The sequence below is a fragment of the Dipodomys merriami genome, unplaced genomic scaffold (assembly GCF_024711535.1).
Source record: "Dipodomys merriami isolate MVZ:Mamm:240054 unplaced genomic scaffold, mDipMer1.0.p SCAF_25, whole genome shotgun sequence".
Classification (NCBI taxonomy): Eukaryota; Metazoa; Chordata; class Mammalia; order Rodentia; family Heteromyidae; genus Dipodomys; species Dipodomys merriami.
The window spans coordinates 23,192,329-23,217,480 of record NW_027203937.1 but is presented as its reverse complement, the minus strand read 5'-3'; the positions used below and the strand labels follow the sequence as shown (position 1 = coordinate 23,217,480).

Below are 25,152 nucleotides of genomic sequence, written 5' to 3'. Positions count from 1 at the left end.
GGCGTCATTTCTGCTCCATCAGCTGGAAGCTTCCACTGAAAGTGGAATAGGCTAAGTTAGCAAGCAGAGAAAAAATATTCAGACCAGTATTTACCGGACATTTGCAGGGCCAGCTGCATACAGACATACATACCACCCATACTTTCAGGGAGTTTTGTAGTCTAGAAGGCAAGGTATATAAAAAGCCAGTAGCCAGGCATGGTTGTACAAGCCAATAATCCCAGCTATTTCAAAGGCCAAGGAAAGAGGATCATGGGTTCAAGGTCAGACCCCACAAAAGTAGCAAGACCTTATCCCAAAAGCAGAATACAAACAAAAAGGCTCAGGGTCTGGTAGAGTGCCTGCTCAAGGCCATAGGTTCAATCCCCAGTAGAGTTAAAAAAGAAAGAAAAAAAGTACATACTGCAATGGAATCTATGCCACCATAGATCTGGGCTTGTGCTGTAAGACTGGTTGAGAGCCATGCATTTCTCACATTTTGGGAGGCACTGTTGGTGTAGGGGAGCTACCACAAGGATCTGTATGCTTGGAAGGAATTTGAGAATTTGTTTGGAGATTCTCTTAGCGCAGCACAGCTACTCTGTACCCTAGCCCAAAGAATGGTTCTCCTCCATTGGGGATGGTCATCCTCTGTGACAGCACTCAGCTATGGGAGGGGGGGACACATGTGGAGTGGTGAGGGAGGAAGGGGAAGATCAGCCACATCCACCCTAGCAATCACTGGGATGACAGACATCACAACCAGATCACCTTCACATCCAAATACGTTTGGAAGATGTAAAAAAAGAAGGGTGGAGAGTATATTCAAAGAAAGTAATACTGGAATAAGGAAATGGGCAAGGCTGGCTGTTACAGTAAGTGGAGCATTTGCAGGTCAAGTGGCAGGTACAGACAGGCAGGGAGGGGAGGAGGGGAGTCTAACACTGCTCAAGCAGAATTTGCAGGTCCCAGACTAGACTGAACTAGACTGAAAAGGAGAATGAAAAGTCAGGGGTGGCTTGTAGAAACTTGGGTGACTCTGTGGTTAAACTATTGAAGTCAGGGCTGGGAAGGTGGCTCAGTGGTAGAGCACTTGCCTTGCATGCCTGAGGCCCTGAGTTCAATTCCTCAGCACCACATAAGCAAAAAGAAAAAAGCCGGAAGTGGTGCTGTGGCTCAAGTGGTAGAGCGCTAGCCTTGAGCTGAAGAGCTGAGGGACAGCACCCAGGCCCAGAGTTCAGGCCCCACGACCAGACCCCCCTCTCCCCCAAAAAACTATTGAAGTTAGTGGGGAGATAGGGTTCTATTAAAAGTAGAGGAGGGAGGGTTGGGAATGTGGCTTAGTGGTAGAGTGCTTGCCCAGCATGCATGAAGCCCTGGGTTCAATTCTTCAGTACCACACACAGAGAAAAGGCCAGAAGTGGCACTGTTCCTCAAGTGGTAGAGTGCTAGCCTTGAGCAAAAGCTCAGGGACAGTGTCTAGGCCCTAAGTTCAAGCCCCAGGACTGACCTAAAAAAAAAAAAAAGTAGAGAGGGAAATGATGAGCACAGTTTTCTTCGACCTTGCCTTTTTTTTTTTTTTTTAACTTTTCAGCAGGAATTCACTTTACACTTACTGGATTCATATGATTGTTTCTTTGGGGGTATTGTTCAGGTTGTCGTCCTGGGCTCTGTGTTTTCTGTAAAGTATAAATGAGTTAAAGGGACTTGATTAGATTTAGGTTAAATATTTTTCTGTTTTGGGAAATGATACAATGGATCATAGGCTCATAATGTCTCGCCCTCTCACTACCACTGATGCTAAATTTGATTACTGGTTAAAGTAGACCTGCCATCGTAAAATTATAGTTTCTATTTTGTGAAGGTCATCTGTGGGTGATCCTCGGCAGTGCTCCCCTTTAATCTTTCACTTAAGTGGTTTTATTTCTTAAACTTTGTGTTATGGAAAATGCCCAACATCCTCAAAAGCAGAGAGAATGGAAGATGGATACTCTTAGAGTCTTCATTCAGCATTCATATCAGCATATGGACAAGTTTTTTTTTTTTTTTTGGGTCCGGTCGTGGGGCCTGAACTCTGGGCCTGGGCACTGTCCTTCAGCTCTCCAGCTCAAGGCTAGTGCTCTACCACTTGAACCACAGTGCCACTTCCGGCTTTTTTCCTTTTGCTTATGTGGTGCTGAGGAATCGAACCCAGGGCCTCAGGCATGCAAGGCAAGCGCTCTACCACTGAGCCACCTTCCCAGCCCAGCATATGGACAAGTTTTGAAGGAAATTTCAGGCATCACATCATTTCATCCACCAACACTTTAGAATCTGTCTCCGAAGGCCTTTTCAGGTGTGCTTTCATGTGTTGATTTCTGATTAGAAATTTTTAGGCGGCCTGACTAAGGATGGGAGAACACCAGTGGTTGAACTGATCCAGAGTTAGGGCTTTAAAATTACAGTGGAAGGAGCCGGCTGTGGATTTGAGCATGAGCTCGAGTATGAATTCTAGCCTGAACAGGCATCAAGGTAATGTCAGCAGATGGCTGATGTAAGCTAGGTAAAAGGGGAAAGGCTTAAGGGAACAGATAGAAGGTCAAAGTCAACAAACAGCTGCTGAGTAGAGAGAGAAGGAAGTGAATCCAGTTAGACAACAGAATATGAGAGGACAAGATTTTTGAAATGTATACTCTTGAATGATGACTGTCTCCAAGGGTGACCACCGTTGAAGTCAGGATGTCATTCATGAGGATTGGGTTTGGAATAGTTGTCTGGGTGAAGAGAACTGTCAAGGGAGAACCTGATGTACCTTAGGACAAGAGATGGTGTGTGATACAGAGTAGCTTGCAGCTGTGGGATGGCTGCTTCACAGTGGACTTGGGGTGCTGTGGAAAGGTGGAATCCAGGTAAGTCGTGGGGGAAGACAAGATGAGAAAATGCCAAACTTGTTTTATACATCTGTTAAAACTGACCTGTGTGATTGCTGTCCCCTTCTTGTGGTAGGAGGGGAAATCTAAAGAGGCAAGAAAGTAATAATGAAAAGGAAAAGAATTCTGATACAACTCTTACATAGTGAGCAGGGGCTCAGGGACTCCCTTTGTGTGGTAGCCCTAGGTACTTTTTGATTGAAGTTTGTTTTATTGGCTAATCTTTGGAAGGATTTGTTGTCATGCACTTTACACAGCGCTATAGGGTTTGGATGGGAGCAAGTAGAAGGGCAGTTAGTTCCTGATGAGGTAACTTTCCCAGCCTTTTCTTGCTGCTGGTGTCAACTTGCCTTTAAACTTCTGGGAAGCCACGGATGCTCAGAAGTGGAGGTGGAGTGGCCCCTTTCTGAACTGATCTGATTTTGAACTTTGTAAGATGTTCATAAGGTACTAGAGAAGCATTCATGTATCATAGAGAGTAATCATCAAGCTTATAGGAACGAAATTATTGTAAGTTTCAGAATTTTGGAGAACTTTCAATTAAAGTCACAAACTTGTGAATGAACTAAACATGAAAATTTGAAATGTTAATTCTTCCACTCCAAGATAGTATCTCTTGGGTCTGAGGATGATACAGCTTAGATGTGAGTGCTTGTCTAGCATGAACAGGGCCTTGGGCTCAGTCCCCAGCGTGCAAAACCAACCCACAAAATGATGAGGATGGTCCTCACTGCAGGAGAAGTGATAAAAGGGAGCTGAGAGAGAAGCAGCCTGCCTGGAGGAGTATCAGCATCTCCTTGATTGCAAAGAAAGCAGGAGTCTGTGGGAGGATGTCTCCCATTCTTGCCAAACACCTATGATGTAGGGAGTGACTGACCCATACACCTATGAGTTTTATGCTGAGAGAAACACTTTTCTGTTACTTTGTTTGGAGTTTTTCTATGTGTGTGTGTGCGCGCGCGTGCGCGCAGATGCATGTGCACACATGCAGCAGTGTTAACATTAGCCCTGTCTTATGCATCATTTCTTGGAGCACAATGACCAGTATTTATATATAAGTGCTACCTTACAGCATGTGACACATACTGTCACATTCACATACTCTCCATCTTTCTGGAATAGAAATGAAAATGGCTTGCTACAGAAGTCATAATAAAACAATACCCCATGGTACTTTCCATGGGCTAATTGAAGGAAGGGGAATTTATTATTTATTTTGTGTCAGTGCTAGAGCCTAGATCACTTGAGCCACAGCTCTACTTCTGGCTTTTGATGGCTAATTGAGAAAAGAGTTTCACAGACTTTCCTGCTCAGGATGGCTTTGAACTTCTGTCCTCAGATCCTAGCCTCCTGAGTAGCCAGGATTATAGGCCTGAATTACCAGCATCCTGGCTTGGAAGGGGAGTTTTGAAATCAGATCTGATTTGAATTCTGGCTCCTCCTTTTATTATCTGGGCTTTGATTTTCTTACTTGGTAGAGCTGGTAACATTTACTTTATAAGCTGTGTTAGGGTATTAAGTGAATGAACGTAATTAATATGTAAGAACAATGCTTGCCATACAGCAGATGACTGGCAAAGGGAGCCCTTAATCCTTTTAATAACAAAGTAACAGGTAATTGGCACCGAAGAAAAGAGCAAGCAAAGGCGCTAATCTTGTTTGTTAGCACAGTTGCTGTGGTTGGTCGTTTACTCTGACTGCATGTTCTGTTGAAGGATCTGCTCATATGGCTTTATGAGTTTTCGGTTGAGAGCAAAATTTTTTCTGTTAGCCTATGTTTGCAGTTTGCCATTTGGCAGTCTACATACAATCACTCAGACTGATAGATTAAAAATGTCAGTTATTTAGTTGTATTTTTAAGTGAAATTTATATGTTGAATGAAATATAAATAATTCTTTTTTTAAATCTTTTTTTAATAACCAAAAATATGATTTACTTACTGTCTTATTTTTATAACCACAGTGATGGTTTCCATATTGGTTTTTACAATAAATGCATATACAATGTTGATTTCCTATAATGCTCTTAAACAGACTGCCAAGATAATTCCAATGTGTTAAATAAAGCTGTAAGTTGGTGAAAACCAAGCTAATTACGTCTTACACAGCTTTCTAGTTATATGATAGAAAAATGAACCTTAAAAATAACCCAGGAGGGGCCTGGGAAGGTGGCTCAGTGGTAGAGTGCTTGCCTTGCATGCATGAGGCCCTGGGTTTGATTCCTCAGCACCACATAAGCAGAAGAAAAAAAAAGCCAGAAGTGGCGCTGTGGCTCAAGTGGTAGAGCGCTAGCCTTGAGCTGAAGAGCTGAGGGACAGAGTTCAGGCCCACATTCGGACCCCCCCAAAAAAAAAAACAAAAAAACAAAAAACCAGGAGCCTGTATGTGTGTGTGTGTGTTTATGTATGTATCACATTCCATATTATATATCTCCTTTCTCTGATAGAATATTGTTAAGAGTTGGATGGTAAGTCCAGACCCTGAGTTTTATAATAATCTATATACTACATTCTGTACTTCCATGTAAAGGTAGATCCATAGACTCGAACACAGGTCTAGGTTGAAAAGATTAGCTTCTTCCTAGCAAGTTTGAACTGTGTAACTTATACCCTTGCTTATAGTAAAACATTGTTTGGTTTAATTTATATTATAGTCATAGGAAAAGTGTTAGACTTTTGCCCCATTTACCTATGTTAGGCTGACTCAGTCCTGAGAGATGACGTCAACAAGCCCATTGTATTCTTTCTCTGTCTCTTGAATCATAAAAACTAGCCAGAGATTGCCCTTTGCTTTAACAGTGTGATGCTTTCTGACCTAGCCATGACTAGCATCACTTCTAGATAACACCAGCCCTGGGTATTTGCTGAATGAAGCCTGCATAACAAATAAATCATGAGATTAGAGTGATGAGGGAGAGGTTCTAGCTGGAATGAGATGATTATTCTAGAAGATAAAAAACAAGGCAGATAGGCCCCTCCCAGTTCATGAGGTCCTGCTTTGTCTATGTCATCTTTGTGGGTCAGAGGTAGGTAGAATGAAGGGAATTTGCGTGGTTGAAAAATTTGCTAGTCTATTCCTTTACCCTCTTGTGCTTCTTCAGTGATCCTAGAGCAGGAAAATCTACTGAAATGCTCACACAGTTTGCACTATTAAAAAAAAAAAGCTTCTGGTGGTTTTTAATTGCCATAGGCCATATTCAGGCTTTCGGGCTTGGATTTGGACTGTGGAAATACAGGCTTCTGGCTCCTTGGGTAAGATCCAGGCTGAAAGTAGTAGTGTGGACACTAGTGGTTTCTCAGGCAATTTAGTGACAATTATTCTACCTCTGTGGACCTATATTAGGGGAACCATACCCAAAAGGAAGACATGCATGTCAGTGGAAGATCTAGGCCTGTCATAGGCGACACACAGCCAGAACTTCCTCCTCCTCAATTTCAGTTTTTAGATGTGTCACATCTGCATTCATGCAAGGCTTTGATTTATCAGTCGTCTTTGCTGCCTGTGTTCCTTGGGCTTCTCTAACCATATCTCATTCTAGAGAAAGAGAGTTGCCAATTCTGCAGTCGACCAAGGCCACTTTGAAGCCACTGCCTTTTTGCCTTCTCAATCACCTTCCTCATCACTGGTCATTCAGTTTACCACTCAAAGAACGCCAGAAGGAGCTGGGCTCCTTGGCGTGACAGAGTCTGTGTAATGGTGAATAAATTTGCAGATTTTTTATATGGCATTTGGAAACAATCTAATTCTCCCTGTCTCATACTGCTTGACCTTCAGTGTGTACAACTCTTTCAGCTGACCTTCTATCTCTTAGCTTCTTCATTCTCTACTGAACATTTTCAACCTAGATGAAAACCTCTAAGCATACTGTTTCTTCCAGACCTCCCCCCTTTTTTTTTGGTCGGTCATGGGGCTTGAACTCTGGGCCTGGGTGCTATCCCTGAGCTCTTCAGCTCAAGGTGAGAGCTCTACTGCTTGAGCCACAGCGCCATTTCCATCCAGCCCTTATTTTTGTAGAGCTTCTGTCTGCAGCATTTTTCTGCTCACCTTTTCCATTTTTCCAGCTGAACCTACCTGCTACTGACAAATGAGCTTGCCTTTATTTTCTCTTTCTTTCCTCTATCCTGTAGTACAAAATAGTTTTAATATAACATGTATGACTAAAAGTTTTCTCAGCACTTTCCTCCTCTTGAAATTGGTATAGTCTTATACTCTGCATATATTAACCTTTCACATATATTCCCCTAAGTAATGAATAATATCATGTGTTTTAAAATTTTATTGTTTTGTTTTAAAGTTTTATTCACATGTAGATATTACCCTTTCACATAGAGTCCCATAAATAGTTAATAGTATGTGTTTTAAAATGTATTCACATGGTGCCATTCTTGCATGCAACTTTTTGCAGCAGCTTTTTTTTTCATTAAACATAGTACTTGAAAAGTACCAGCATGTAAAATTATTAAATTGGTGTATAATGTGCCATTATAGGACAGTGAGAGATTATTAGAGTCTAACCTGTGTGTTATAGACATTGCTGTAACATCCTTGTACAGGGCTGTGCAGTAGTCCTGTAGCTAGCTGGAAATGGCATTGCTGCAGTGAGTGTATGATTCCTCTGTGTAACTGAAAATTCCAGTTTGCTAGCAATAGTGTTTCTCAGCAATACATACAAGTTCTTATTTCCCCAAGACTTAGAAGCACCACACTTCCCCGTATTTTCCAGTCTGAGTATGAAATAGTACTTCATCTTTTTACTTTGGATTTTCTCATTTCCCAGAGTTTGAGCATCATGTGGTTTTCTTTGAGTTTTCTATTACATATATTTTCCTACTTTTTAGTTGGATGTTTGTCTTTTTTTCTATTGAATATATGAGTCTTAATCTTTTTTTCTGTGTGTGCTGGTATTGGGGCTTGAACTGAGGGTCTTGTTCTATGGCTCAGTTTTTTTTGCTTATAGTTGGCACGCTACCACTTAAGACATACATCCAGTCTGGCATTTTGCTGATTAATTAGAATTGGAGTCTTATGGGTTTCTGCCCAGGTTGGCTTCCAATCTCAACCCTCCAGATCTCAGCCTCCTGAGTACTGGGATTAAAAGTATGTGCCACCACATCTAGCTGAGGAATGCCCTGTTTTTCTTTCACTGTTTGATTTTTCAGGCTCAGTGCAAAGGCACTATGAAGCTTTCTGGATCCTTTTTTTTTTTTTTTTTTTGGGTCCGGTCATGGGGCCTGAACTCTGGGCCTGGGCGCTGTCCCTCAGCTCTTCAGCTCAAGGCTAGCGCTCTACCACTTGAGCCACAGTGCCACTTCCGGCTTTTTTCTTTTTGCTTATGTGGTGCTGAGGAATCGAACCCAGGGCCTCATGCATGCAAGGCAAGCGCTCTACCACTGAGCCACCTTCCCAGCCCATGCTGGGCTGGGCACTATGAAGCTTTCTGGATCCTTAATTGATAATAATCCTTCTCCTACCTAAGTTCATGACATTTCATTTTTTAGTGATATACCCTCAGAACACTTACTTCATCTCTTTAATGGCATTTGAAATAATCTTGATATTGTTAGCTTTATGTGTCTTGTTTATCTACCTTGAGTGTAAGTTCCTGAAACTGGGCCCATGTCTGATGCTTTTGGATGCCTGGGTAGCAAGTGCTAAGCACATTGGTGAACACTTTGTTAGTGTCTGATTTGTATTGATTATATGTGTGTATTAATTGATTGAATGATTATAAGTGTCACTGGGAGAGGGAAGCCTTGCCCTCCCTGGCTTATCAGGACTAATCCTGTTCCCATTCTCCTGCTCTAATGAATGAAGAAACAGACTTAGAGTTTGATTTGGGCCAGTACAGGAAGCCTCTGTCTCACATTGAATGTGGGGGAGTCTGAAGCTTACCTTGTTGTGGGAGCAGAAGTCTTGGGTGCCAGGAGTTCCATCCAGGTGTAGGGAATTAAACAGGCTCAATACTCTGCAGGAAGAATATTTCATAGTACAGAAAAAGAGAACACTAAGAACATTCTTGGCAGTGAAGAGGTAGGCCCAGAGGGGCTGGTGAGCATGGTGACCTGAGATGAGGGCTTTATTTTCACTGAGTAAGGCCAGCTTCTTTCCTGCTCCTGACATTGAGGCCCAGTTAAACAGGAAAATACTATGGGCATGATAGTTGCCATTTTCCTTGACTTGGGAGCTTGAGTCATGCTCTAGCTCTTCATCTCAAACAGTCCCTGCCTCAGTTTATTTCATTATTGTTTATCCTTTAAGGTTGAGTTCATATGTCCTTACCTACAGAAATCTTGCTCTGAGCTACTCTACCCTTGTGCGTTACTATGCTTTTAGTATCCTTTACTTGATTGCATCTCATTTTTCTACCTTTGTCTGTGAGCTGCTCCAGTGTAAGAATCACCTCAGGGTTTTTCTCTCTGTTGAAGATAGAGTATCAATAATTTATATTTATTTTCCTATTTGTGCCAATACTGGGGTTTGAAGTCAGGGGCTAGGTGCCAGCCCTAAGCTTATTTTGCTCAAGGCTTTCACTCAATCACTTGAGCCCACAGCTCCACTTCTGGCTTTTTGATGGTTAATTGGAGGTAAGAGTCTCATAGACTTTTACTGCCCAGGCTGGATTTTATCTATTATCCTCAGATCTCAGCCTCCTGAGTAATCTTGTTTTATTGAGGAACTTGGATGATGATCAATAGCAGAAACATTGAAGTTAGAAAGGATGAGAAAGTCTTGGCTGGCTGTCCAGTCTGGGGAGAGACAGTGCCTGCTGGCTTTTCAGTCTCCTTGTATCTTAAGGGAAGAGAATGGGTTTCCTGAATTCTGACTCTTGAAGCTGTGCCTTCTAAAAGTAGTCAGCATTCAGGCAGGCGAAAGAAAGAAGAGGGCTTGGGATCATGTAGCAGAATCCATTGTGGGAAGAAGGGGCTCCTTGCCTCCCAGCCCCCAGGGACATGGGAGCTGTCAGCACACATGGCTGATTAGGTCTGGAAGGATCCCTCACCAGTGCCTTTTCTGAGCTGGAAGCAGGATGGGAAGCAGCAAGCCAGTTGGCAGACTTTCCTTTTCTGCCTTAAAGTACTTTGTTTCTGTTGCTAACAACAGATAGGGGTAATGTAAATAAAACACAGACACCCAGACACATGTGGAGACTGAACATTTGAGTTGTCAGGGGCAGCAGAGAGGCTGAAGGGGACAGGGACTGACAGTGTGTAGCAGAGTCTCTGAGGATGCTTAGCTCTCCCTGGATCCTTTCCCTGGCCCTGGGGATGAGTCCTCCAATAGACTGGCTGTGTGAGAGGACTCTCCAAATGCTGAATGCCACCACTTTCAAAGACGTGGTGCCTGTTACAGTTAGGTACAAGTCTCTGCTCAGGCAGACACTCTTATAATCTGAGGGCTGATGGCAACTTCTGCCCTGTTTTGCCCTTTCTTTAAGACTGTATTCCTCCCTTCCTGTTGGTGTTCACATATGGTATGCATGAAGCATGTGGCTGAGGGTGGTGAAACCTCTGGGAGGGTGGTCTTAGTAGCACGAAGCTGATGCTTGCTGAATTCAGGGACTTGAGGGTTAAATAAATTGCTATGAGGATGGTAATGAGGAAGACTGGGATCTTATAACTGGAAATCTTAAATCTAAATCTAAGTCTGTCATTTATGAACTGGGTTAGATTTTCTCCTTTTTCTATTTAAATGGGTGATTGTGATTATATGTTGAGAGACTGTATGGATTTTGTGATTCTAGGGGGAAAATAGTGATTCTAGTATTGGTATACATTTTAGAGCATTTCATTAAGAAAGGTAGCTTAAGGCATTTATTTGGTTCAGTCTCTGACAGGGTAATATCTGAGGGTGAGGGTATTTGATGGTTTGGATCTGTTGCTACCTCACTGTTTTCTTGAACCATGGTGTAATGTAGACATAAGAACTATACCAAGTCTATGTAGACTACTCCAATCTGGGGCGTGATGTGAGAATATTTGGGTCCTTTCCTCACAGATACTGATGTAGCACATATGTCTTCCATGGGTAGGGAAAAATGGAATAGGATTGTTCTTTGGATTTAGGTTTAGAGGTCTGCTTTATAAGCTCATTTTTTTGGTCAGCTGTTTGGGCCATCTAAGGTATGCAGCCAGAGGGTGTATGGCACCATGATAGCTTATTACAGCAGCCACTTCTTTTCCGGGGCTCTAACTTACTGATGGCTTAGACCTAGATGTGAGGTAAGTATCACATGACATTTATTTAGTACTACAGAAGTTAAAGGACCAAGGTGCATGTGAATAGATTATCCATTTCTGTCATTATCACCATAAAATTAGCAATCTGATTCATGTTCTCATAAGCGTCTTTCTATAGAAAAGAGAAGGGTGGAGTTACTATTAGAATCTGACAGTTGCACTGTACCCTTCAGAAGGTATATGTAATATGACTTATACCATATGTGTAGTTATAGTGATACAAAGGCCAGGAGTTAACCTTTAGTTACTTTTGGCCATTCTTTCTCCACTCCCCAGTTTAGGATAGGGATATAAGGCCCTATGCCTGATTCTGACCAGGGATATTATTGAAATGAGGTTGGCTGCAATCTAGCTCCAAAGCTGATTAACTCCCAGTCATGACAGAGTATATGCTATGTCATCCAGGTAGCTTCATGGAAAGGGTGAAGAAAAGTCCACCTATGTGGATTTGATGTCCTGTCCTCTACCTTAGTCTCCACAAATATCGCAGCAAGTTGCCTATGAGGTTTGGTTGTTGACTTTCCCACGTGCATAGTTCAGGTGAATTGGCAGGTTCATACTGAGGTCCTTCCCATTGGTCAGGATCCTGTTAGATGATGTTTTTCTTACTAAGTCCTCAGTGACATTCTAGTGTCTGGCACAAGGGAGGTGATTAGTCATCGTCTATAGATCAAATGGTTTCTCAGCCTCAGCTTAAGGGGGACCTTGGACTGGGTCTCAGAGTGTGAGTGGGATTTGGATAAGTAGAGAGGAAGAAGGAGCACTCTCCAGGCTGGGAATGGTTTAGACACAGGAACATGGCACAGGATTGTGCTGTGTCTGTGCATTTGTGCATTTTGTGTGTGTGTGTGTGTGTGTGTGTGTGTGTGTGTGTGTGTGTGTGTGTGTGTGTGTGTGTGTGTTCAAGTAAGTGTCTATTGGGGGGCAAGAAATGGAGGTGAGTTGGTATGCTAGTTGATGGGGGTGGAGAGGGAAGATAGAAAACAAGGAAAATGAATGAGGAAAGTAGTGGCATTAATCAAGATGCATTGTACTTATAAACTGATTTGTTGAATAGGAGTCCCTTTGTAGAACTATTTTATGAGAATAAAAATATAATTTAAAAAAAGAGGAGAGAAATGAGATAGGTTGAATGGAGGGATCTGGGTGTGGTGGTGAGCAGTGAGCATCCAGAGTGACACGGTGCTGCTGATGGTCCAGGATGCTTGCTGTGTCATTTATGAGCTGAGAGGCTTGGAGATGGAAAAATAAAACAAGAAATAGAGATATAATAGTAAACTAACATTTATTTAATGTCCTCTCGTGACTGGCACCTTAATACAGTGCTCTCTCTAGTCAAAGAGCCTTGAAGTAGACTAGTTGTGAGACGATGAGCTGGAGAAAACTTGCAGAGGTCGGGTGCCAGTGGCTCACGCCTGTAATCCTAGCTACTCAGGAGGCTGAGATCTGAGGATCACGGTTCAAAGCCAGGTTGGACAGCAAAGTCTGTGAGACTCTTATCTCCACTAAACCACAAGGAAACTGGAAGTGGCGCTGTGGCTTAGGTGGTAGAGCGCTAGCCTTGAGCTGAAGAGCTGAAGTGCCTAGGCCCAGAGTTCAAGCTCTACAACTGACCAAAAAAAAAAAAAAAATTGCAGAGAAGAGAGCATACTTAGCTTCTTCATATTTGTCTATATTTGGCTCTTATTTGGTTAAATTAGAAATAGCTCCAAGGACATCTTCTTGGGCTCTGCTTCCTAAACTTGTCCTTGAAGCTGCTGGGGCTGTTATCTGGCTTGGTCCTGGCTTTGAGCTTTCTGCATACTCCCTGCCAGGAACTAATGTCCTTGGGCCTCAGCTGGGGTGTGTCCCTCATCCAGCCATCTGGAAGGTCAGAGAAATTAGCCACTAGAATGTGCCCATTAGTGTTTGGAGGGGTTATAACCTGTCAATGGAATCCCAAGCCTGGGAACTGCTTCTCTCACAGGGCCTTTTGCTGTTGGAACAGACTAACTGCTTTCAGCACTGACTGCTCCCTTATTTGGATACTAAATTTTCCGGATGAGATTGGACTTCTTTGTTTTGGGTGAGTTTTTCTGATTTTCAAGGAGAAAGAATATGATGCCAGAGCAGGGACCTTTTTTTTTTTTTTTTTTTTTTTAAACTTGATTCTTTCCTCAGCCATTCTTAACAGAACAGGATGAGATTTCTATACTGTCTGTTCTTCTTGGTCTCTCTAAAGAAGTAGTAGATAACTCCACCAAGGAGTCAAATGCAGTGCAGTTGAGGCTCAAGTGTAAGGTTTCAGGGATTGGAAGCAACTTTATATCAGGCTCTGAGAACTAATCTCTTGTCTTTGGGGAACTCACTGTGCCCCTTAGCTTGGTAAATTTTTCCGTTCATTGGCCTGGATGTAGCAGGGTATATACAGGGATATGGAGTGGTGGGCAGTAGTAGCCCTCCTGAGTGAAGATGTTCGGTAGGACTTGGAGAGCAACTGAACCTGCTCTTTGGACCACTAGTATTGCCAGAAACCCAGTTCTGCTAACCTCTGGCTATCCTTCTAAATGACCTTTGCAAACCTCAGGAAAGTAATTCAGCTAATGGCAGCAATGTGGGATCCTAATGGAGGAAGGGAAGGCAGGAAGGAGAGCATGTTTCTGTCAACAAAGGTGTGATTTCACTAGTTGGGACGTGCTTTGTTCATTCCTTTGGATAATTGCTTTGGACTTAAAGAACCATAAGTGAAAGAGTCTATAAACCATAAAGACAGGTAGGGCTGAAGAGCAGAGGTGGGGCATCTACCTGCAGTCCTCAAGAACTCAAGGTGAAGGCTGACTGTCCAGAATGAAAGCACCTCCCCTCCCCCAGTACTGGAGTTTGAACTGGTGTTTAGAGCTTGATGGGCTGTATCACCTTGAGCTATATCTTCAGCACCTTTTGCTCTGGTTCTTTTTTCTCCCTCCCTCCCTCCCTCCCTCCTTTTTGTTCTTTATCTTTCTTTTCTTTTTTCTTTTTTTGTTGGTCCTGTGGTTTGAACTCAGGGCCTGGGGGCTGTTTCATACCTTTCTTGCACAAGGTTAGGTCTACTTCTTGAGCCACAGCTCCATTTCTGGCTTTATTGGTGGTTAATTGGAGATAAGAGTCTCATGGACTTTTCCTCTTTCAGTTGGGTTGGAACCACAATTCTCTGATATCAGCCTCCTGAAATAGCTAGGATTCTATGTATATGCCACTGGCATGCTGGCTTGCTTTGGTTATTTTTGAGATAAGTTTTTGCTTTTCACTCATGCTGATCTATATATACTGTGATCCTCCTATTTATGCTTCCTGCTGTAGTTGGAATGACACTGTATATGCCATCACACTTAACTTTTTCTGTTGTGATGTGGTCTTGTGAACTTCTTTGCCCCCTAAACTGGACTGGAACTGTAGTTCTCCTGATCTAAGCCTCAATATAGTAGTATAACAGGTGTGCACCACTGCATCTAACCCTTGGCTGAGAATGGGGTCTTGTGATTTTTTCCTGGGGTTTCCTCAAACTACAATCCTTCTGATTTCCTTCCTGAAGAGCTAAGATTATAGATATGAGCCACTCATGCTGAACAGTATTATTTAATGCACATACATTCTGCTGGTTGTATGGTTATTTTTACTTTACAGATGAGGAAAGTGAAGCCTGCAAGATTAGTGACACATCCGAAGGTTTACAGTTAGTAGAGATAGTTTTTTGGATTTTTTTTTTTTTTTTTGGTCGGTTGTGGAGCTTGAACTCTGGGCCTGGGCGCTGTCCCTCAGCTCTTCAGCTCAAGGCTAGTGCTCTACCACTTGAGCCACAACGCCACTTCTGGTTTTCTGGTGGTTTATTGGAGATAAGAGTCTCACGGACTTTGCTGCCCAGGCTGGCTTTGAACCATATCCTTAGATCTCAGCCTCCTGAGTAGCTAGGATTATAGGCATGATCTACCAATGCCCAGCAGTAGAGATAGTTTTATACCCAAATCTCACTAACTACTTGGAGTTACTCCAAGACTATTCTTTTTCCTATTATTCCTTAAAGAGACAACCAGGTCCAAACCACTTATTTTTTTTTCAAATTTTTTTGTGATTAAGTGGTTACATAATTTCCCAAATTTCACAGTATTGTGGGATAGTGATGCTTAGTTGAAGTCACAAACACATTCTAACTTTCATGGGGCAAATTGTCTATCATGGTCTATAACATTTATGAGTTCTATGAGCTTTGAAATACAGTTATTTCTTCCACATTGGGTGATATGTACATTTCTTTTGTTTTGCATAGCGTCAGCTGTTCCCTCTTTCCCACTCGTTCTCTCCCTCCCATCTCTGCCATTGAGTTGCTTAGTTCATTTTGGTCAATGTCCAGTGTAGCTGATGGGTCCTGCTGTTGTATGTTTTTCCCTGATTCTCTCTAGTTCTGTGTCGTCCTCCTGGTTTCCCTCCGGTGTGCACATGTATACCTTATATGTGATCAGCAGCATGGGGTTACTTAGTAGTGATTCGACCAGATGAGTGGAAGTCCTTTGTTTCTTAAGTCTTGTTGATTTTGTTGTATCACCTTACTTTTTGGATTTAACATTCACTTATCAGGGAGACCATGTACTGTTTGTCTTTTTGCTCTTGGCTTACCTTGCTCAACATGATTTCTTCTAGTGCCATCCATTTCCCTGCAAATGCCATTGTTTTGTCCTTTCTAATGGCTGCATAATATTCCATTGTGTATAGATACCACAATTTTTGGATCCATTCACCTGTGGTGGGACATTTGGGTTGTTTTGATATCCTGGCTATTGTGAACAGTGCTGCAATAAACATAGAGGTCCTGTTGTTCAGGATAGATGCCTAGAAGTAGTATGACTGCAAACCACTTATTTTTAATAAACTTTATTTTAAAATAGTTTTAGAATTACTGAAGAGTTACAAAGATAGTACTGAGAGTTCCCAGAGATCCTGTAAGTCGTTCATTTCTTTTCCTTTTCTGGTCCATTTATGAGGATTCATTGCGGGTGGGAAACAGATTTGGAATGAGGACATTTTTTCCAGCATAGTGATTTTTCAGCTAGGGATTTTTTGTGAGAGTCCATCAGAATATAATGTTTCTTCACCAGTTCCACTCTGTCTCACCTAGGCTGGACCCAGCCTTGCCATGGAGTTTCAGAGACAAAACACCTTACTTTGTACCTCTTCTCAGTAAGGTCCCATGTTAACTGAGTTTCAGAGAGTTAAGGAAGGCAGATTACTTGTGAGGAGAGTGTTTAGCAGCCTGGATCTGCATACCCCCTCTCTGAGGGATTCTCACAGGACAATGTTATATTTTCAGCTGGTGTCAGATGGCCTAGAGCCAAAGCCTTTCTGAAGGACAGAGGGGGAGCTTGTGTGTGACCAGGCCTGCTTGCTTGATGATCTCTTGAGTCTGTCCTTGTATGGAACCAGGGTGATTGGAAGTGGTCGCTTCTCTGGGCATAGGCCTCTGTGTACATGCAGGCTGGCAGGCTGTGGGGAGGGTAATAGCTGTGGGCAGCTGCCCTGCTTTGCTGTGGGTTCCACGTGCATTCTCCATTTAAGGGAAAGGGGTCTGCAATCTTTTTGGCTCTGGGTGTGAATGGGCTGGCCTGAAGCTTGCTCATGGCCTTTGCTGGATGTGCTTTTTCAATGAGATCATTCCAGAATTACATTCCTATGAAATTATATTTCACTCAGGACGTGAAGCTGGATTTGTGTAAAAGCATTGGCACTGAAACGCAGGGCTCCCAGCAGGGCAGAAATGAAAGTAGAGATAAACAGCTCTTTAGAAGGAGAAGAGACAGAGGAGACAGAAAACAGTTGTTAAAGGATTTTGCATTTAGAGTTGGTCTGCTGTCAGCAGGCTAGGGCAGTTGAACTATTACTGAGCTCATGGTAGTAGGTGATACCTGTCCCAGCTGCCTGCCACCCTTCCTCCCCCCAGGTAATATGAGTTCATAAGGGACAAGTAAAGAGAGAAATTCTTTTTTTAAAAAAATTTATTTTTTAAATTTTTATTGTGAAAATACTGTACACAGGGGTTGCAATTACATGGGCAAGATAATGAGTACATTTTTTATCAAGCAATGTAACCTCCTCCTTTGTTTCCCCTTTACATCCCTTCCCATCCTCCCCCTGCCCCCCCCCACTACCAAAGTTGTAAAGTTCATTTTTCCACATAACGACTTTTACATCTCACTGTTGCAATGGATCCACCTGTATCCTTATTTAAACGATTTGTTTTTTCCCTTCCCCTCCACAAATTAAACCAACCTCAAATACAGTGAAAGCAGGGGTTATACCATGGGGGAGGGACATACAAAGCAACAAAGAAATAATCTTATAAATGTGTTAGAAACAATCACCTGAAAGAAAAAAAAAACATTTGAATACATATTTTAGGGTTCCCTAACATCAACTTCATCAACTTATCTGACCTTTTCTGCTTGACTCAGACATATACTAGTTATTGCAAATAAGGGAAACTATGGGACCTAAGTTTCTTTGGGCCTGGCTTACTTCACTTAATATAATTTTTTCCAAGCCTTTCCATTTCCTAACAAATGGGACAATGTCATTCTTTCTGATGGAGGCATAGAATTCCATTGTGTATATATACCACATTTTCTTGATCCATTCATCTACTGAGGGGCATCTGGGTTGGTTCCATATCTTACCTATGGTAAATAATGCTGCAATAAACGTAATTGTTCTGGTAGCTTTAGTGTGGCCTTGTTTGTGAAATTCTTGATTCTCCTATGTCAATGGTTTCTGTAAAGCTCAAGAAGCAAAGGTATCATCTTGTCTTGGTATTCAAGGTCTAGTCCCTGTCCTTCTAATCTGATTTTGCCCATTATCCTACATCTTTCCCTACCCTAATTTTCTCTCTTTCCTTTCCTCCCTCCTTCCCTCTTTCTCTCCCTCCTTCCCTCCTTCCCTCTTTCCTCCCTCCCTCCCTCTCTCCCTCCTCTCTTTCTCTCTCTCTCTCTCTCTCTCTCTCTCTCTCTCTCTATCTCTCTCTCTCTCTCTCTCACACACACACACACACACACACACACACACACACTCACACTACTCTTCCTCCTACTATTGTCTGTTTCTGCTCACAACTCTGGTGACACCAAATTTATGGAATTTTTTTTCTTCCCACAGCATCCAGTTCAGCAATTCTGGACAATAATCAAATGTCCTGTAATTTAAGGCAATTTTGATACTAAGTAATAAATCCCATGGTTCAAAGTCTTAATCCCACAAGACTGCTCCCATGGGGGCTACCTCAGTTCACTAGTCTAAGCCATCTCTATTTCTCACTGAATATAAACTCTGGGATGGGGGTTCTCCTGCCCTCTGCCCCCAATTTATTGTAATGGCTCACAGAACTCAGAAAAAAATAGTCTACTTACTCTGACCAGTTTGTTATTACGGATGTAATTTAGCAACTGCCAAGTGAAAAAAAAAATACATAAGGTAAGGTACTATACATGCAAATGTGCGTGCGTGCGTGCGTGCGTGCGTGCGTGTGTGTGTGTGTGTGTAGCTTCCATGCCCTCTCCAAACCATCCCAGCCCTTGGGAATCTCACTGAACTCCCAAGTTCAGAGGTTTGGTTATATAGGCGTGATAGTTTAAGTCATTGGCAGTGGTGATCAACTCAAATCCTCCGCCCCTGTCCTTCTTCCAGAGGCTGGGAGATGAAGTTGAAATATCTATCAGCCCTCTAATCATGCCTTAGGCTTTCTGGTCAAGGCCCCTATCCACCAAGAGTCCCCTCATCAGCATAACCCACAAGTGGATGAAAGGACCTTGTCACTACTGACAGGAAAGCACTGACCTCTCAGTCCTATCACTTAGAATTATCATTGAGGAAATTCCAAAGGTTCGTGAAGCTCTGTGCCAGGACCAGAAAAAAAAGACACACACACACACACACACACACACACACACACACACACACACACACACACACACACACACACACACACACACACACACACACACACACACACACACACACACACACACACACACACACACCACAAAAAAAGACACACACACACACACACACACACACACACACACACACACACACACACACACACACACACACACACACACACACACACACACACAGCCTCTTCAGGCTAGCAGTGTATGACTACCATATTCAATATGGTACATGGCATCCTTCTGTGTCTTAGCTGGGAAAATTCTGTTCTGTCCTTGTTTGCAGAGAAAACTCCAGCTCTTGTGAAACTCCCTTCTACATTACCTTCCATACTGCCATCAGACACTTACTTTTGGTCCCTTTGATCGCACAGGGCCTCCTGATGTACCCTACTATACCTGTACTTCTCACTGGATATATTTTAGAGTACTAAGACTATTTTCCCCAGAGTAAGTACCCATAAAATGGTTGTTAAAGAATTTGGATATAGGTTGGGAATGTGGCTTAGTGGTAGAGTGCTTGCCTAGCATGCATGAAGCCCTGGGTTTGATTCTTCAGTACCACATAAACAGAAAAAGCCAGAAGTGGCGCTGTGACTCAAGTGGTAGAATGCTAGCTTTGAGCAAATGAAGCTCAGGGACAGTGCCCAGGCCCTGAGTTCAAGCCTCAGGACTGGCAAAAAAGAAAAAGAATTTGGATATAAGCAAGAGTCACGTACGTACTGCAGGCATATAAGGATTAGCAAGAGTCACCTACGTACACAGAGCAGTGGCTACATAATGTTAGTGAGTGACACCAAAGGCCAGAAAGCTAAAGACAGACTTGCAGAAATTGTCATGGGTGTATAGCTCACCATACCACAAGTTTGGGAAAGTTTGTGGAGAGCCTAGTGAGTTCTGGGGTTTATTTATTTATTTTTTTTTTTGGGAGGGGGTTCCGGTTGTGGGGCCTGAACTCTGGGCCTGAGCGCTGTCCCTCAGCTCTTCAGCTCAAAGCTAGTGCTCTACCACTTGAGCCACAGCGCCACTTCCGGCTTTTTTCTTTTTGCTTATGTGGTGCTGAGGAATTGAACCCAGGGCCTCAGGCATGCAAGGCAAGCGCTCTACCACTGAGCCAACTTCCCAGCCCCTGGGTTTTATAGTCAGGTTTTAGGGGTTGGGCCTAGACTCACTCAAGGTTGAAGAAAACTACTTCCTACAGCAGAATGGATGAGAAAGAGCACTAGATTCAGAATTGGATTCTGGGTGATGACAACAGTCTGAGAAGCAATAATAACAATACAGTCCTTACTATGAAGTACCCCATCCCAAAGATTTACATATTCCAATGTATTCTTACAATAACCTGTGAAGTAGCTACTATTAATCTTTTTTTTTTTTTTTTTTGCCAGTCTTGGGGCTTGAATTCAGGGCCTGGGCACTGCCCCTGAGCTTCTTTTGCTCAAGGCTAGCATTCTACCACTTGAGCCACAGCACCACTTCTGGCTTTTTCTGTTTATGTGGTACTGAGGAATCAAACCCAGGGCTTCATGCATGCTAGGCAAGCACTCTACCACTAAGCCACATTCCCAGTCCCCTATTAATCTTTGACAAATGAAGAAATCAAGGTCATAGATCTACTAAGCAGTTTCAGACCTGGTTCTGCATTTATTAGTTGAGTAACTTTGCAGCAAAGCACCTTTCTTGGGCTCCAGCCTTCTTCATGAAATGAAGGAAATACCTACTGCATTAACCTCCCATGCTTTTTGGTAAACTCAAATAAGATAACATGTGAAAGTACTTGTCAAGTGTACAGCATTCTGAAGTACTTTGACAAAGGGAAGCTTGTAAAGTGAGTTTATGTTTTGGGTTTATACCTCATATATATGCTGCTCTGAGGTGTAGGCTGGGTAGTGCCAATATCTTGATTATATTTAGAATTGATATTTGAGCTGCTACTTAAAAATCAAGACTTTTTGTATGTACCAATAGTAGATCTTGCACTCAGGATCATGTACATTCACTCAACTTTCTTTTTTTTTTTTTTGTCGGTCGTGGGGCTTGAACTCTGGGCCTGGGCGCTGTCCGTCAGCTCAAGGCGAGCACTCTACCACTTGAGCTACAGCGCCACTTCCGGTTTTCTGGTGGTTTATTGGAGATAGGACTCTCACAGTCTCTCCTGCCCGGGCTGGCTTTGAACCACGATCCTCAGATCTCAGCCTCCTGAGTAGCTAGGATTACAGGCGTGAGCCACCAGTGCCCGGCTCTCACTCAACTTTCTTGCCCCTTGGCATTCAACTACTTGGGCCATGACTCTAGGCTGACATTTTGCTGGTTAATTGGAGAGGAGGCTCATAGACTTCTTCCTGGGCTTGCCTTGAACCACAACCTTTTAGGTCTTAGCCTCCTAAGTATCTAGGATTACCTGAATATCAAGAAACATTTTTAGCCAGGTGCTGGTAACTTATGCCTGTAATCCTACCTATTCAGGAGGCTGAGATCTGAGGATCGCGGTTCAAAGCCAGACCAGGCAGGAAGGTCTGTGAGACTCTTATCTCCAATAGAAAACCTGAAGTGGCGCAAGTGGTAAAGCGGCACTAGCCTTGAGCTGAAGAGCTGAGGGACCACGCCCAGGCCCAGAGTTCAAGCCCCATGACCCACCAAAACAAAACAAAACAAAACCCACATTTTTATTGGAGCTAATGTACATGCAAAACATTATTTGGGGAAGATCTATTGTGCTAAACCAGCTTTTCCCTCCCACTTGGAAAAGTAATAGGGAAGTATAGTATTGGGCATATGGGTTTTTTAGGGGGTGAGTTTGCGTCCTTGGGCCCTTGGGGGCAGAGAGTCCATTGTAACTGGTGGCTTGAAAGGCCAGAGAAGATGCATGCCAACTTTCATAGCCCAATGACCTGTGACTGACTGCAAGATTCTATGGGTGTGACCCAATTTTTCCCAGATAAGAAACTTACTGGGAATTTGAGAAGTGGTCTTACATTGCTAATGTCCAACAGAGCCCTCCACTGTTGGCACACAAATGTGTCTACACTTGGGCTCAAGGAGTGAGCAGCCAAGTATTATTGCCCCTTGGAGGTACATTGCTAACAGTTTCTCTTGACTTGCTTGAGTCAAGTGGACTTCATAATTCACCATGCATCCAGGCCTGATGGTTGTCTGGATTGACCATGATGCCTATGTGAATAATTACGGGTCATTGAACAGAACCACTACTCAGCTACATCCCTCAAAAATGCCTAATTGTAGGCTCCAAATAGAAAAATATACAAGGGCTTAGATTCATGTCATCCCTCATTTCAGAGAATGGTAATATGAGTCAACTATGACTTGGGTGGCTTTTAGTATGCTGGTTGCTGCTTGGTGAGCGTGCTGCTGGCTCAGAAGAGGACGAGACATTCCCCATGCTTCCTCCAGGGAGGCTGAGGACTTTGGGAAAACCCAGACTGGGACCAGAGCCTGCTTCATACTTAAAAGTTCTGAGGCGCACCTGGAAGTAGATTTGATTCCTCTGTGGAATTGTTTCCAAACCACCTTAGAAAAATAGCACATTTTGTGGATTCTTGGCAGTTGTGAGTCTAATATTTTTGGATTTAACCTATTTCAAATATTTTCAGAAGCGCATGCCATGTAGTAGTTTATATGTAGCTGACACCCAAGTTTGAAACAGTGCCTGCGGACTCAGGGAGGCAGGGTGTCCACAGCCAATGAACCTCCTCATCCCCAGCGGACTCCATTCATAGCTACCCAGACATTGTGGGGAAGGTAAAATGGAAGACAGGGTGCTTAAAGCAAATCCAGGGAGCAACTTGAGGAATTTGTGAACCCTCTAAAAAGGTAGATGGAAACTTTCGTAAGTTTTCTATGGAGGTGTTTGGGGTTTATTCAGTACTTAAATAGCACCATGACCTGAATGAGTAACCAACCACTGCTGTTTTCTAAGGTGTAGAGACTGGGGACAGTACAGTGTGCAGCCAATTCTGCTCTGTCTCATTCTCAAGTTTGTATGTCTTTTTTTTGTTATTTGGTTCTGAGTGAATTAGCCCCTAGTAAAAATGCAGAAGTTCTTTCAGAGAAAATTCAGATAATGCCCCCAAATCTCTGAGGGCAGTTTCCAAACAGGAATTTTAGAATATATTAGAATAAATGTACAGGGCTCGAAGGACTGCTTTGAAGAGGATAACCTCTGAAGCATTTCTCCCTCCCCCACTTCCCCATTTTTTTTTTTTTTCTGGTACTGGGGTTTGAACTCAAGGCCTCAGACTTGAACTTGCTCAGCCTTGATGCATGCTTAGCCTAGCTGCTCTACTCTGGTCTTGGCGCTTCCCCAACTGAGAGGAAAATCATAGATCCTGATTTCCAGGCATATGAATATTTGGTGGCGGGGGTTGAAGATTGTCTGTGTCCTTTGGGATCTTTCTTCTTATTTTAAAGTTTTCAGTCAACTGTAAGAATTAAGGAGCCCCGTAATGGAAGGGATTGTTAGGTGCTACCAGTATCAGTTCACAAAAGTTGAGCAGGGAATGGACTAACCTTAGTCTGCCTTTTGCACAGTTGTATTACATGCAGAAATTCAGAATCCAATACCACGTTCTGGACAGTGAAGAGGAAAGGAGACACATTTGTGGACAACAATAGCAGCACCCAATGTGTGGACTTCTTGCTCATTGTTTAACTCCCTACTCACACCCCTTTTCTCCTATGGGAGCCCTTTCTGCGCTGAGATGGAGATCTGATAGAGAATCTCCAGTGTCTTCTGGGAAAGCTTTGATGAAACCCATTTCTTTCCATCAACTTCTATCTCCCAGGTTTTTATTAGAGCCAAAAGTAGTAGGAACCTTATATTTTGACACTAGTAGGTGGTCAAACACACACACACAAACAAAAATATAGGAAGTGGGTAAGTTCTTATAAACATCAACCATTTCCAGGAACCAATGTCATTGCTGCATTTGTTAATAAGCTTATTATATGCCACTTTTGATCCTAATAAAGACTAGCAAATTAAAACACTAGTCTTTCCTAGCAAGCTAGTCTTTATTCTCAGGAGCGTAATGAGAGGCAAGGAATTAAAAAGAAGTTAGAGCTTCTAATTGGAATTTAAGGACACAGAGTTCTTCCTCATTTTGGCCTCTGCATCTTCTCCTTGTCTAAGGTTTCTTTGCAGGATCATAGAAAACTCATCTAATCCCCTTTCCACATTGAGAGCCTTTCAGAATTCTCAAGGCAGTTATTACCCTTCCTCAACCTGGCCTTTTGTTCCTTTAGTAATTTCTCCTATGAAATGCTTCAGAGTACCTTCAGCATCCTAGTCACTGTCTTCAGGATGCAGTGCAAACTGACAGCCTGTCCTTCTGCCAGTGTGGCATCTAGTACACAATGTGCCATCCCAAGCATAAATTTATGGGGGGGGGGTCCAAACTGCAGCTGCTCCTATGGTTCTGCCTGTCTCCACCATCTCTGGGCCCAGGTAGTTGGTGATGGAAAGAGAGAAGACCTGATCTAACCAATGTCAAACATCTTCATATTTGTCAAGTCTGGAGTTGAAACTTTTTTTTGTCTCCTCTCTGTCCATATGTCTTATGTTCCTCTCCTACTTCATACAGACAAGGTACACATAGCTTTTCCTTTTCTGAGTGATTGCCCTTCATTACCAGGGAAATGTAGCATGAAAAAGCAAATTCCAGTTGTATTATGTTTTTTGTTTTTGTCCTTTGTTGTAGTCTCACCCCAGGAAATACCCTCCCTCCACACACACACACAAAAAGACAAAAATGGAATCTGTGACATCACAACAGTTAGCTATTATATCAACTGCAGTGATATCACCAAGAGAGGTTTATGACTTGAGGGAGAATGAAGGGAGGGAGTGTGAGGTAGGAAACCCAGGCAGGGAACCAGAGGGTATTTTCATGCAAATCTCACATGGCCTTTCTGTGAGGGAGCTGTCCCTGGAAGCCCTGTCCTTGGTTCCCATTGCACCCTGTTTCTCTGAATTAAGTCTGAATATATGTGGCAGTCCCTTGCTGGCCTGCTGGCTTCTGGGCTGGCTTTGGGTTTTATTCATGAGTTTGGTGCTGAATA

General features: G+C 42.9%; 1 protein-coding gene across 7 annotated transcripts in view; it reads left to right on the top strand.

Annotated features, from left to right (window-relative positions):
* Nucleotides 1-25,152, top strand: part of Dennd2b (DENN domain containing 2B) — a 160,717-nt gene that overhangs the window by 67,958 nt on the left and 67,607 nt on the right. The window contains exon 1 of one of the 7 annotated variants that reach the window (XM_070035268.1): nt 2,600-2,867. The exons of 5 other annotated variants lie outside the window; for them this stretch is intronic. The gene's annotated coding sequence lies outside the window, so the exon portion shown is untranslated. Of the gene's footprint in view, nt 1-2,599; nt 2,868-13,106; nt 13,191-25,152 lie in introns of those variants that run through there. One more of the 7 variants, XM_070035267.1, reaches the window with a different exon arrangement.